At 40.4% G+C, this 13,858-nt stretch overlaps 1 long non-coding RNA gene across 3 annotated transcripts in view; it reads left to right on the forward strand.

Annotated features, from left to right (window-relative positions):
* Positions 1–13,858, forward strand: part of Gm39596 — a 99,135-nt gene that overhangs the window by 12,004 nt on the left and 73,273 nt on the right. Inside the window, exons 1-4 of one of the 3 annotated variants that reach the window (XR_865191.1) lie at positions 1,156–1,262; positions 4,022–4,161; positions 5,777–5,815; positions 9,451–9,510. This is a non-coding gene — a long non-coding RNA (predicted gene, 39596). Of the gene's footprint in view, positions 1–1,155; positions 1,263–4,021; positions 4,162–5,776; positions 5,816–9,450; positions 9,511–13,858 lie in introns of those variants that run through there. The other 2 variants (XR_865190.2, XR_865192.2) reach the window with 2 other exon arrangements.

Genomic DNA, 13,858 nt, shown 5'->3' on the forward strand with positions numbered 1-13,858 from the left:
TCTCCTGGCCACCCACCTTGTGTCCGGGAGGCTTTCCTTGCAGGGTCACAGCACAGGTGCTGGGTATGGGCGACAGGCATCAGATTTGTGGGTGTTAATGACTTTTTCTAAGAAATATCTATTTTTTTAAAAAATAAAATGTTTGTTTCTTAGCAAGATACTATAAGGTTTTATTATAACCCTAGTTAAAATATCAACCTGATTGCTGTGACATACTAGTTCAGATTCATGCATCATTGATAGGCTACTTTGGCATAGCATTTATTGTAAGTATTGGCTTGGGTGAGTGTATTGAGGCCTACTAAAATGTATAAGTAGGACGATGATTTTTTTTTTACTCCCACTATTTATACATGCCATTGGATAAATAAATACTTATTTTTGCTAGCTTGCTTTTAGTGATATATCACCTAGGGTACCAAGTCTTTCATATACAAGAACATAATACAACAAAAAATACAACAAACAACAGTAGCAACAAACTCTGAACCTACCTTGGCGTGTGACTTACAATAGAACATCTTCCCCTGACATATGTACAAAGAACAGAGACAGCTGCATTTCTCCAGAGGTCCCAATGGCAAGGTCCAAGTCGGGAGTGCTGTGTGTACAGGGGTGGGGAATGGATGTAATTGTGTCTCTTTTCTGCCTTGTTAGAACTGTGAGCCAGGCCAGAACAACCTTCTCTCCCTTAAGTTGCTTTATCTGGGTATTTTATTACAGTAACAGGAAAAACAACTAAACAAGACCCTACTTTGAGAGTTTGCTATTAGGACCAAATGAAAAAGTGACTGTAAGCTTGTGTATGCTTTGTCATCCTTTCCAGTGTGTTATTCTAATGGTGTAAGAAAGGGCTCTACTTATGAGATACACTGTGCCAGATGTTAGCTATGTGGATTTATTAAAACAGTTGATATCATATTAGTGTATCTGAGCAACTGGATTTTAATTTAATTTTAAGTACTAGTTTTTCAATCAAATGCTAATAAATCTCCATTTAGGCAATTTTGTATTTTATTTTACTTCTCAATATAATATTCTAAATATCTTGAAATTAATTTAAAAAAGAAATCAAATAAAACTCACAAGAATGCTTGTGTATGTTTGTGTTTTGTTTTTTTTCATCAGATCTTCTTCCCACTCCACAAGATGGGGGCCAAAATGAGTGGTTTCCCTGAGAGGTCTGATTGGAAAAGGAGGTTCCAGAATAGAGAATAAATGGACCTTGGGCTGGTCATAGAAGCATATTAAGGCAGGCAAGAGTGAGTGTCTAAGAATGAGCTGGGGGATCAAGTCAGGGGCATCAGGAAGGGTAGGCAAGAATTCCCCAACCACAGGGCTGTAAGCAAGAAGTCAGAATGCCCTGTGCTCCACAATGTAACAGTCACTTATTTGGGTGACCAATGTCCGACACCAATAAGAACCTAGGCTCAAACTATACTCTGAATGGCAAGAGCTTAGACAATTGAAATTATTGATCCAAAGTGACCCAATCCATTACTGGCACATTGAGAGTTAGCATCTTTCCCAAAATGTGAGTCACTGCAATGAATATAAAATAGGCTTTTACTGATAGCAAATGTTCAGAAAAGAAGCTCCTTCTAAGGAGCAATGTAAAAGTAATGACATCAACACAGGACAAAATGAAGTGCTTCCTAGGATAATTAGTTACAGAAATAGTAACCTTGCAATGGCTCCAATATTGCAGATCCAAAGATCTAATTCTCATAATTCAATCAGTGGTATCACTTTACATTTCTAGTGAACAACTTAATAGCAAGGACTGATAGTTATAAAATTATCAAGACTTCATTGCCTTTACAAAAAGCATTAGAAAGCATTTACTGGCATGTTATGATATACCATAAATAATTAAAATGCATCTACTTATTAAAATATCAGAATAGAAGGTGATGTCATAGCCAGTTGTTACTTCCTTACATTCATGTGTGAAATTCAATAATGTTCAGATGTTAATTGTAATTAGTGTGAGTTGGCTATGGGATTAATGGGTGGAAGAAAGAAAATTGGGCATTGACCGTATATTTTTCTAAAAGATGGGAATACCATTTATTGCCTTCATTAGGGAAGAAACACCTCAGGAACAAATAAAATTTTACTGATTTTGGAGATAATCTGCTACCTTTGGGAATGATAACATATGAGTTCTATTTATGAGTAGATTAGAGTTACATTCTACTGTGAAGTATGGAATTCACGCAGAAGAATTCAGACACTAGCGAGAACCTCCATAAACATAGCACATGCCATCAACATTCCTGAGTTATGATGGACTCACCAATTACTTTCCCATCTACAGATAATATACACCATTTGATTTTAAGCATACACAATATGTTAATCACCTTTCTATTTGAGTTAACATGTACACATATGTAAAATTTGAGAGATAATATAATTCCAACTATTTTCCTGATTTTACTAATGAGGCCTAAAGGCATGCTTCTCAAAAATGAAAATCATTCTGAGCTATTATTAGCCCTTTTCAAACTTCCTCTGTAGATGGAGTTTGTATGGAAAAGAAACTTAATTGTTTGTAGAGACAGGTAATCTGTCAATCAATTTAAAATGACAGATCTATCACTGGTAGCAGTAAACCTTAAAGCAAAATATACTATGACTAAGCCAAAGCAAAGACAGATCACTTGGTCCCTAAAAATTAATGGAATTGAGTCCTCCCTCCCTCCCTCCCTCCCTCCCTCCCTCCCTCCCTCCCTCCCTCCCTCCCTCTTTCTTTCTTTCTTTCTTTCTTTCTTTCTTTCTTTCTTTCTTTCTTTCTTTCTTTCTTTCCTTCTTCCTTCCTTCCTTCCTTCCTTCCTCTCTCTCTTTCTTTCTTTCTTTCTTTCTTTCTTTCTTTCTTTCTTTCTTTCTCTCTTTCTCTCTCTCTTTCTTTCTTTCTTTCTCTCTTTCTCTCTCTTTCTTTCTTTCTTTCTTTCTTTCTTTCTTTCTTTCTTCATTTCTCTCTTCCTTCCTTCCTTCCTTCCTTCCTTCCTTCCTTCCTTCCTTCCTTCCTTCCTTCCTCTCTCTCTCTTTCTTTCCTTCTTTCTCTCTTTCTCTTTCTTTCTTTCTTTCTTTCTTTCTTTCTTTCTTTCTTCCTTCCTTCCTTTCTCCCTCCCTTCCTTCCTTCCTTCCTTCCTTCCTTCCTTCCTTCCTTTCTTCCTTCCTCCCTCTCTCTCTCTTTCTTTCTTTATCTCTTTATCTCTTTTTTTCTTTCTCTCTTTCTCTTTCTTTCTTTCTTTCTTTCTTTCTTTCTTTCTTTCTTCATTTCTCTCTTTCTTCCTTCCTTCCTTCCTTCATTCCTTCCTCTCTCTCTCTCTCTTTCTTTCTTTCTTTCTTCCTCTATTTCTCTTTCTTTCTTTCTTTCTTTCTTTCTTTCTTTCATTCTTCCTTCCTTTCTCTCTTCCTTCCTTCCTTCCTTCATTCCTTCCTTCCTTCCTTCCTCTCTCTCTCTCTTTCTTTCTTTCTTTCTTTCTCTCTTTCTCTTTCTTTCTTTCTTTCTTTCTTCCTTCCTTTCTCTCTTCCTTCCTTCCTTCCTTCCTTCCTTCCTTCCTCTCTCTCTCTCTTTCTTTCTTTATCTCTTTATCTTTCTTTCTTCCTTCCTTCCTTTCTCTCTTCCTTCCTTCCTTCCTTCCTTCCTTCCTTCCTTCCTTCCTTCCTTCCTCTCTCTCTCTTTCTTTCTTTATCTCTTTATCTTTCTTTCTTCCTTCCTTCCTTTCTCTCTTCCTTCCTTCCTTCCTTCCTTCCTTCCTTCCTTCCTCTCTCTCTCTCTCTCTCTCTCTCTCTCTCTTTCTTTCTTTCTTTCTTTCTTCTTACCTTCCCTTTTTTCTTATTTCTTTCTTCCTTGTCTTTCTGCTAAATTAGATTAAACAGAACTTAGATTCAGCTCTTCTGGGTTCCACTTCATGGTGAAGAACAGAGGGGTTTTTTGGTTTTCATTGTTTCTTGATGGAAGAGTCTTCTCCCATCCAATGATATAATTGTGCTTGTTTTGTTTCCCCAGGCACCTAATGTGGCTTTACCTGTGCCTTTATTTGTTCTTGCCACTGGCACCATATGTGCCAGCCCACAACAAACAATGGCCTTATCAGGATGCTGCAAGATGATCCTCCCTCCAGGTGGCTTCACAGCAAATGAACAAAGGTGAATGGAAAGTAATTTATCCATAATAAACCACAATGGCCCTTTACTAATGGATGATTAGAACTGTAATTGTCACACAGACTTTAGTCAGCACCAGCACGGCTTGACACAGATGCCTTGGTTCCAAACATGCCCCCTTTTGTTGTACTTTATACTAGAGTCTGCTCAAGTGCAAGTGTGCATTGGTGTACAAAGAAAGCCAATTGTTATTCAAAGAATGCTTATTGAATAAAGATGGAAATAAGGAAATTTTTATAATTTGAATATTAATAACATGGGCTAATAAAGCCTGTTGCAGCCATCTCTACATGAGATGGGTCTATTGTGAGTTTAGTGTGCAGTCATGCATGGTGTGTTTGCTAGCCTTTGTTGGGGAGGCAAATATCTGACATAAACTAGAAAGAGGACAGGTTTGTTTTGGATGCTTCAGTGTACCAGTCTTTGCTCTGTGATTCCTGGACTTCAGGAAGGCAGAACTTCAAGGTAGGGAGCAGAAAAGAGTGCAGAGTTGGTCATCTCATCCAGCTGAGTAGAAAGAGCAAGAAAGGACCAAGGACAAACATACCCCTGAAAGGCAGATCACTAGTGGCTCCCTTCCTCCCTTAGACCCCTGCCTTCTGTAGTCCACTCAGTTGGGATCTCATCAATGAATTAATTAATTGAAGCTGTCTTGACCCAATCACTTCTCAACAGCACCACTAGCTGGGGGACCAAGCTTACATGAGCATTCTGGGAGATCCCTTAATATTCAATGTGGAATGTACTTAAATATTACAGGAATAGTGTTTAATTTGTCAAAAATAACCTGAACCGTACACATGGACATATCACTTAGCACATGCAGTTACCTGTTCAGGTTGTAGCTCTTGAAGCACAGGCACAAGAAAGGATAAAATGGATATGTCTTGATTCACTATTGAAACAGACTGGTTGGTGAACTTGATTATCAACCTACACTCAAATTTGATACTATATTTATAGAAAAATGTCTAAGAGGATATACTCATACTTTTGCTTGGCTGTGCTAGTGTATGCATTGTGACCTCATAGTTTTAATCAGTTCAACAGATTTCAGTTTAGCATATAGCACAATTCAAACTCTACACAAATAGTATTTATTAAAATTGACTTGGTATTTACACCAACTAACTTTTTATTATGCACCTGAGAGACCACATGCAAACATATGTTAGTAATTTGAATCCATTTGTGTAAATGATAGAGATTTGACTGTATTTAAATAGTCAGCATTGCATTTGTGATATTGCCAATGTCTTATTTCCTTATGCTTATATGATATTCATAAGTGCTGAGAAGTTGGACACTGAGTAATTTAACATGAATGTGACTATTGGGGGAAGGCATGGGAAGGATTATAGCTTTCTCATAAAATACACACACACACACACACACACAGAGAGAGAGAGAGAGAGAGAGAGAGAGAGAGAGAGAGAACAACTTTATAGATTGTTTCAAAAGTACAAAGAAAATATTGACATGGGATCAAGATGCTAAACTGTTTTTTGATTGACACTGTGGCTTTAAAAACCTCACTGAGTTGTGTAGATATCAATGCTCAGCCCAGTAAGGTGAGTGTGTCTGCCTTTCCTTTCAGAAGCCGTTTATTTATTGATGCTTCACCAGCAACATTCAGGTCAGTGTGTGGTGCACAGATAGAGGAAGCTGGTCTCTGCCTCTGACACATTTCCTGATGGGAAATTCTCTTTTTAGTTTATCCATTTATGTTTCATAATGGTGTGTGTGTGTGTGTGTGTGTGTGTGTGTGTGTGTGTTTTACATGAATGCCAATTTCCTAGTTACCAACTCTTTCTTCCAACTTCTTCAAGTGGACCTGGCCAAATTTTACTGGCACATACCCTTTCATGGAGTCTGCAAAATGTTGAAAGAGGCCTAGGATCCTGGCTAGGATGGTGACCATTGTTACTGTAACCACCGCTATAGGTTTTCCAATAGGGATAAAGTTTCAGAAGTTATGAATCCACCCCTTGTCAACTTGACACAAATAATATCTCATGTCTACACGAAACAATAACAAGGTCATGAATATGCCTAACATGATATAACTATTCCTCATACAATCTCAAACACATTTATAAATTTATAATGGGGCAATGTGCCTTGGGAACATTCTTTTAGTATCTCAACTTAAATATCAATTGATGTTAAAGAAATTGGAAGAAAGACAAATGTGTTCTTAACAATATAAAACAGAAGCATTCATATTACTTTATAATCCGCATTTCTACAACAGTTACATGGCCTTAGCTGGTATTTATAACTACCTTCTTCTACTACCCTTTCTGTATTTCCTTCACCCTCAGCAAGCATCTCAGCAGGTCTTTTCCTGGAGGGGTGACCTATACCTTCATTCCAGATGGATCTGAGTCCTGGAATGAAGGACTGTTTTTTTTAGTGACACTGTGGCTTTAAAAACCTCACTGAGTTGTGTAGATATCAATGCTCAGTCCAGTAAGATGAGTGAGTCTGCCTTTCCTTTCAGAAGCCCTTTATTTATTGATGCTTCAATAAAGCATCCTGCTTGAATGACTTTAATCCCATTGACTTTAATCACAGGACATGGTAGTACCTCAAGATGCCCTAAGGGATCTCCTGTACTCCAGACATAATCTTGCTTAACTCCATTGTGGAGAGGCAGTCCAATTTCTCCATGGTAATCTGGATTTATCACCCCTCCTAACACTGTTGTTGTGGATTGCATGATCGTGGGCCCACTGTCACACTTCTCTGGCTGTGAAATGAGTTCCTTGGTCAGAAGCAATACTATGTGAAATACCATGACGATAGATAAGGCATTCTGTCAGTCCATGGATGGTGGTTTTAGCAGAGGCATTACATGCAGGAAAGGCAAATCCATAACCAGAATAAGTATTTACTCTAGTAAGAACAAAACACTGTCCTTTCCACGGAGGAAATGGTCCAATGTAGTTAACCTGCCAACAGGTTGCTGGATGATCACCTTCAGGAATGGTGCCATATCTGGGGCTCAGTGTGGGTCTGTGTTGTTTGCAGATCTGGCATTCAGCATCAGCTGTAGCCAGGTCAGCCTTGGTGAGTGGAAGTCCATGTTGCTGAGCCCAAGCATAACCTTCATCTCGACCACCATGGCCACTTTGTTCATGTGCCCATTGAGCAATGACAGGGATGGCTGGGGAAAGAGGCTGACTGTCCACAGAACGGGTCATCTTATCCACTTGATTATTGAACTCCTCCTTGGCTGAAGTCACCTTTTGGTGAGCATTTATGGGACACAAATATCTTCACATTCTTTGCACATTTGGAGAGATCTAGCCACATACTTCTTCCTCAGATGTCTTTCTCACCAACTTTTCACTTGTGATCTTTCCAAGCCCCTGACCATCTAACCAATCCCATGAATTACTGAACAATCATACATCTGGCCATTTCTTCTTCTAAGCAAACTGCAACACCATGTGCACTACCCAAAGTTCTGCCCATTGTGAAGAGTTTCCTTCACCTGTATCTTTCAGGGTTGTCCTGGAAAGAGGTTGTAATGCTGCAGCTGTCCACTTCTGGGTGGTGCCTGCGTAACGTGCAGAGCTGTCAGTAAACCAGGTCCTAATCTTCTCTTCCTCAGTCAGTTGATCATAGGGAACCCCATGAGGCTATAGGCGCATGCTTGGCAGCAGATGGCATTGTAACAGGAGTAGAAACCTTCTACTTGTATTTGAGCAACTTCTTCATGTAACTTGCTTGTGCCTTCCAGACCTTCTCTGGCCAGATCGTATATATACCACTTCCATTTGATAATAGACTGCTGCTTTGCATGTCCTACTTTATGACTTGGAGGGTCTGAGAGCACCCAGCTCGTGATGGGCAGTTCAAGTTGCATGGTAACTTGGTGTCCTATTGTCAAATGTTCAGTTTCCACTAAGGCCAGGGCACTCACTTCTTTCCTACAGTTCCTTACCTACTACTTTCCTGTTGCTCCCAGCTTTGCAAAAAGCCAACTGCAGGATGAATGCAAGACTGAAAATGAGCTTTGTGAATATCCAGGTGAAGAAGTTCAAGGGGAGAAAACTTGGTTGGATCTCTGACTTTCCTCCACCCCCTAATATGGATTTTGAAAACACTGGGTCCTCTGCACACTGTTCTCTGTGGAGCACTACCCTGATTCCATTGAAGACTCTTTGTCAAAATGGGATCAAAATAAGGTCTTTCTTGTTTTCTGTAAAACTTGGGTTTGACCATGCCTTGACCCATTTTCCTGAAATTTGGCAAGTTCCACACCCTATCCCCTGGCCTCCACCCTGATAAGATAAGATGTTCTACTGAAAAAATGTGAGATATTCTGCTAAGCTCCTGTGTAACCAAATTTCCTCTGTTAATTTCCCAATCCTAGAAAGCCCTGTAATCTTGCAGTTCTTGAGCTATATAAATCCCATTTTCTCCTATGTTCAATGTTCTTTCAAACCCCACTTCAAGGAATAGCCATGTCTGATAGAAAATGAAGCTTGCTTAATTTGATTGAAAGTATTTGGGCAATGATCTTTACTCTCGTTCAATGGGATGAGAACACTGTTCTCTGTACACCCAGTCTTCTGCCCAGATCAGCCAGGCAAGCAATTAGGGCAAATGGTCAACAGGCAGAGCATCTGCCTGCCAGTCAAGGGGCTCCATTTGGTGCTGAGGGTGATGCCTGAGACCTCTGCTGTGTGGGCTGCCAGCAAGCATGCGCCTCATGGTCATAGGCCTCTCAGTTCAGCACTTCAACTCCACAGAGGTGTAAGGTGAGAGGCCTGTTGACCTGCCTATGCTTTTAGACACAAGTGAGTGAAATGCAAACTTCTTACATGTAACTACGTTTTCTTTATTTGAGATGAGGGCTCTGCAGGTACCAGCTATGAGCTGTGGAGAATACAGAACTGCCTCCAGGAATTTCACAGAGATCATGAGGAATCCTGGCTGTAATACCAGAATAACTTGAAGCTTATTTTTCAAGTGCCCAAGCACAGGCTTTTATTTAGCAAATAACACCATTGAAGTGACTTATGTGTGCATTAGAGCAGGGAAGAGAGGGAGAAGAGAAGCAAAAACCACCTAGAAAGAGAAGTCCTTTAGCTTTAGGATCTCAAGTATCCTAAGAGATTGAGCTGTTTCCTGGATGGTGATGGGAATTTTAAGGGATTGGGGGATAGCTAAGAGTTGTGGCAATAACTGGAGTGAACTTAATAACAACAATCCTGTCTGAGAGCTACTGCAAGCCTAATTTTACATTCATCACTGTAGGTTGGCTATGAGGGGATGTCTATGACTGACAAGGAAGCTTCTGGTTTCAGTGGAGAACAGGTTTGTGGTTGAGCTCAGGTGGGTTCAGTGGTACAGAGGCGGTAGATAGGCTGTGGTGTGGGCCCATCTTTCAGTTCTGTTGATGAGTTTTGTTGAATGACTGGTGAAGTAAATGGGGTTTAGTATTCCCAGTGTAAGGAATTTGTTCTCTTGTCAACTTTACCCTTTAGTGTAAGCTTACATTTTTAATCTTTTTATTTGTTATTTAATTTTTTATTAGTTACTTTATTTATTTACATTTCAAATGTTATTCCTGTTTCCAGTTTCCCCTCTGCAAGCCCCCTACCTCACCCCTCACCCCTGCTTCTATGAGGGTGCCCCCCTAATCCTGCCTCATCACCCTAGTATTTCCCTACGCTGGGGCATAGAACCTTCACAGGACCAAGGATCTCTCCTCCCATTGGCACCAGATAAGGCCATCCTCTGCTACATATACAGCTGGAGCTATGGGTCCCTCTTTGGTTGGTGGTTTAGTCCCTGGGAGCTCTGGGGGATCTGGTTAGTTGATATTATTGTTCTTCCTGTGGGGTTCAAAACCCCTTCAGCTCCTTCACTCCTTCCCTTAACTCCTCCATTGGGCCCCCATACTTAAACTTACTTTAATAAGGGCTCTTAAATGCTTCAACCCTACCTTCTAGCCTGCTGTCCAAAGATAGGGGAGAAAAGATGGTAAATAGGACAAGGGAATGTGGACCTGCTTTGAAGTAGTTCTTTGGGGTGATTCCAATCTCTATTACTGGGATACCAGGAGTCAGGTTCAGTAGTGTCAGGATACCAAACATGAATCAGCAGTGCTGGCCTAATCCAGCAGAAACCACTAAGCACCTGTCGAACCAACCTGAGTCAGCTGGAGGAACCAGGAACTCTCAAAGCTGGAATGCCTTGAGCCGTTCTCTGCCATGCCTCTTAATGACATGAAGATCAGCAAAAGCTCAAGACTGACAAAGCCTTGCCCAGCTAGCTATGTAAGCACCCCATGACTGTCCATTGATCCTATTTATACTTTCTCCAATCATCATGTCCTCTCATGAGTCTTGCCTCAGCAAAACATCGCATGAGTCTGCATCGCATAATACAACTAGAAACTTCCACTTTACGTTAGTGATGCCATGCATGTTAACCACCTGCTAAGCACACTATAGTTAAGAAGTCAAGGGGAAAGCACTACAGGTTCTAATCTTGAGATGCCCAATATTGAGGTAGTAGAAAGGGGAACCACGGGTGTATTAGCTACACAAGAGAACCATACAATGGACCTTAGTGTGGAAAAGGCTGGGCGCACTCATGCTCCAGTGGCTTGGATCTTGTCAAGATAGCTCCTTGCTGAGACTTCTGGGAAATGGTTGACTGATTAAGGAGCAGAGGTGAGACATGAAAGGACACAAGGAACTGAAACTGTGGTTGTGAAGAAGGATTGATCACACAGACTTCCTGGCTGCAGAAATCTGTCACCTTCTTTGTACAACTTTGAATTTTACACTTGATGCATGGTTCATTTTTTGTTTCTTATGAAGAGGGTATGGGGCCTCAGAAAACAACACTACAAATGAGCTATCAGGGAGCTGGAATAAGCCACCCCAAAGCATCAGGTATCAATTTCTTGAAGAGAACACCAACAGCTCAGGCACTAAGATCAATTATTAATAAATGGGACTTCATGAAACTGTAAAGATTTTGTAAGTCAAAGGATACCATCAAAAACAAACAAACAAATGAACAAACAAACACCACCAAGATGGCAGCCTACACAATGGGAAAAGATTTTCACCAACTCAACATCTGACAAAGCTATCTAAAATATATAAAGAACTCAAAAAACTAAACATCAACAAAACAACCAAATTATATACAGAATTCTTGGTCGAAGAATCTCTAATGGCCAAGAAGCACTTAAAGAAACGTTCAATATCCTTAGTCATCAGAGAAATATAAATCAAAATGACTCTGAAACTCCATCTTATATCTGTCAAAATTGCTAAGATCAAAAACTCAAGTGCCACTCAAGTGGCAGCTCATGCTAGAGAGGATGTGGAACAAGGTAGACACTCCTCCATTGCCCATGGGACTGCAAACCTGTACTATCACTCTGGAAATCAATTTGGTGGTTTCTCAGAAAATTGGCAGTATTTCTATCTCAAGACCCTGATATACTACTCCTGGACATATAGCCAGAGGATGATCCACCATCCCACAAAGACACTTGCTCAACTACATACATCTACACAGTATAATATACTCAGCTGTTAAAAAAAATGATACCCTTCAGGTCCATCCATTTGCCTAGGAATTTCATAAATTCATTCTTTTTAATAGCTGAGTAGTACACCATTGTATAAATGTACCACATTTTCTGTATCCATTTCTCTGTTGAGGGACATCTGGGTTCTTTCCAGCTTTTGGCTATTATAAATAAGGCTCCTATGAACATAGTGGAGCATGTGTCCTTATTAACCAGTTGGAACATCTTCTGGATATATGCCCAGGAGAGGTATTGCAGGATCCTCCGGTAGTACTATGTTCAATTTTCTGAGAAACCACCAGACTGATTTCCAGAGTGGTTGTACAAGCTTGCAATCCCACCAACAATGGAGGAGTGTTCCTCTCTCCACATCCTCACCAGCATCTGCTGTCACCTGAATTTTTGATCTTAGCTATTCTGACTGGTGTGAGGTGGAATCTCAAAGGTTGTTTTGATTTACATTTCCCTGATGATTAAGGATGCTGAACATTTTTTCAGGTGCTTCTCAGCCATTCAGTATTCCTCAGGTGAGAATTCTTTGTTTAGCTCTGAGCCCCATTTTTAAATGGGTTTATTTGATTTTCTGGAGACCACCTTCTTGAGTTCTTTATATATATTGGATATTAGTCCCCTATCTGGTTTAGGATTGGTAAAGATCCTTTCCCAATCTGTTGGTGGCCTTTTTGTCTTATTGACAGTGTCTTTTGCCTTACAGAAGCTTTGCAATTTTATGAGGTCCCATTTGTCGATTCTCGATCTTACAGCACAAGCCATTGCTGTTCTATTCAGGAATTTTTCCCCTGTGCCCATATCTTCAAGGCTTTTCCCTACTTTCTCCTCTATAAATTTCACTCTCTCTGGTTTTATGTGGAGTTCCTTGATCCACTTAGATTTGATCTTAGTACAAGGAGCTAGGAATGGATCACTTCAAATTCTTCTACATGATAACGTCCAGTTGTGCCAGCACCATTTGTTGAAAATGCTGTCTTTTCTCCACTGGATGGTTTTAGCTCCCTTGTCAGAGATCAAGTGACCATCGGTGTGTAGGTTCATTTCTGGGTCTTCAATTCTATTCCATTGTTCTGGACCTGGAGGGTATCATCCTGAGTGAGGTAACCCAATCACAAAAGAACTCACATGATATGTACTCACTGATAAGTGGATATTAGCCCAGAAACTTAGAACACCCAAGATACAAGATACATTTAGCAAAATACATGAAACTCAAGAAGAATGAAGACCAAAGTGTGGACACTTTGCCCCTTCTTAGAATTGGGAACAAAACACCCATGGAAGCAGTTACAGAGACAAAGATTGGAGCTGAGATGAAAGGATGGACCATCTAGAGACTGCCATACCTGGGGATCCATCCCATAATCAGCCTCCAAACACTGACACCATTGCATACACCAGCAAGATTTCTCTGAAAGGACCCTGATATAGCTGTCTCTTGTGAGGCCAGTTGTGCCAGCCTCTGTGTATGACGGTGCCTGGCAAACACAAAAGTGGATGCTCACAGTCAGCTATTGGATGGAACACAGGGCCCCCAATGTAGGAGCTAGAGAAAGTACCCAAGGAGCTAAAGGGGTCTGCAACCCTATAAGTGGAACAACAGTATGAACTAACCAGTACCACCAGAGCTTGTGTCTCTAGCTGCATATGTATCAAAAGATGGCCTAGTCAGCCATCAATGGAAAGAGAGGCCCATTGGTCTTGCAAACTTTATATGCCCCAGTACAGGGGAACGCCAGGGCCAAGAAGTGGGAGTGGGTGGGTAGGGGAGTGGGTGGGGAAGGGCATAGGGGACTTTTGAAATGTAAATGAAGAAAATACCTAATTAAAAATACATTCTTGCATGTTTAAATATATGAATTTAGGAAATAATAAAAAAATAATGAATGACATCATGAAATATGCAGGGAAGTGAATGAACTAGAAAAGATCATACTGAATATAGCATCCAGACCCCAAAAGGTAAACATAGTATGTACTCACTTATAAGTAGATATTTCTGGAGAAACCCTGCTAATTAGACTCAAAGTCTAACATTACCAGAAATCCCTGAACTCGGTGCAAAATGGCAGACTCCCTTTACCATCAGGCTTCTCC

Source organism: Mus musculus, chromosome 1, assembly GCF_000001635.26.
Source record: "Mus musculus strain C57BL/6J chromosome 1, GRCm38.p6 C57BL/6J".
In the NCBI taxonomy this organism is placed as follows: domain Eukaryota; kingdom Metazoa; phylum Chordata; class Mammalia; order Rodentia; family Muridae; genus Mus; species Mus musculus.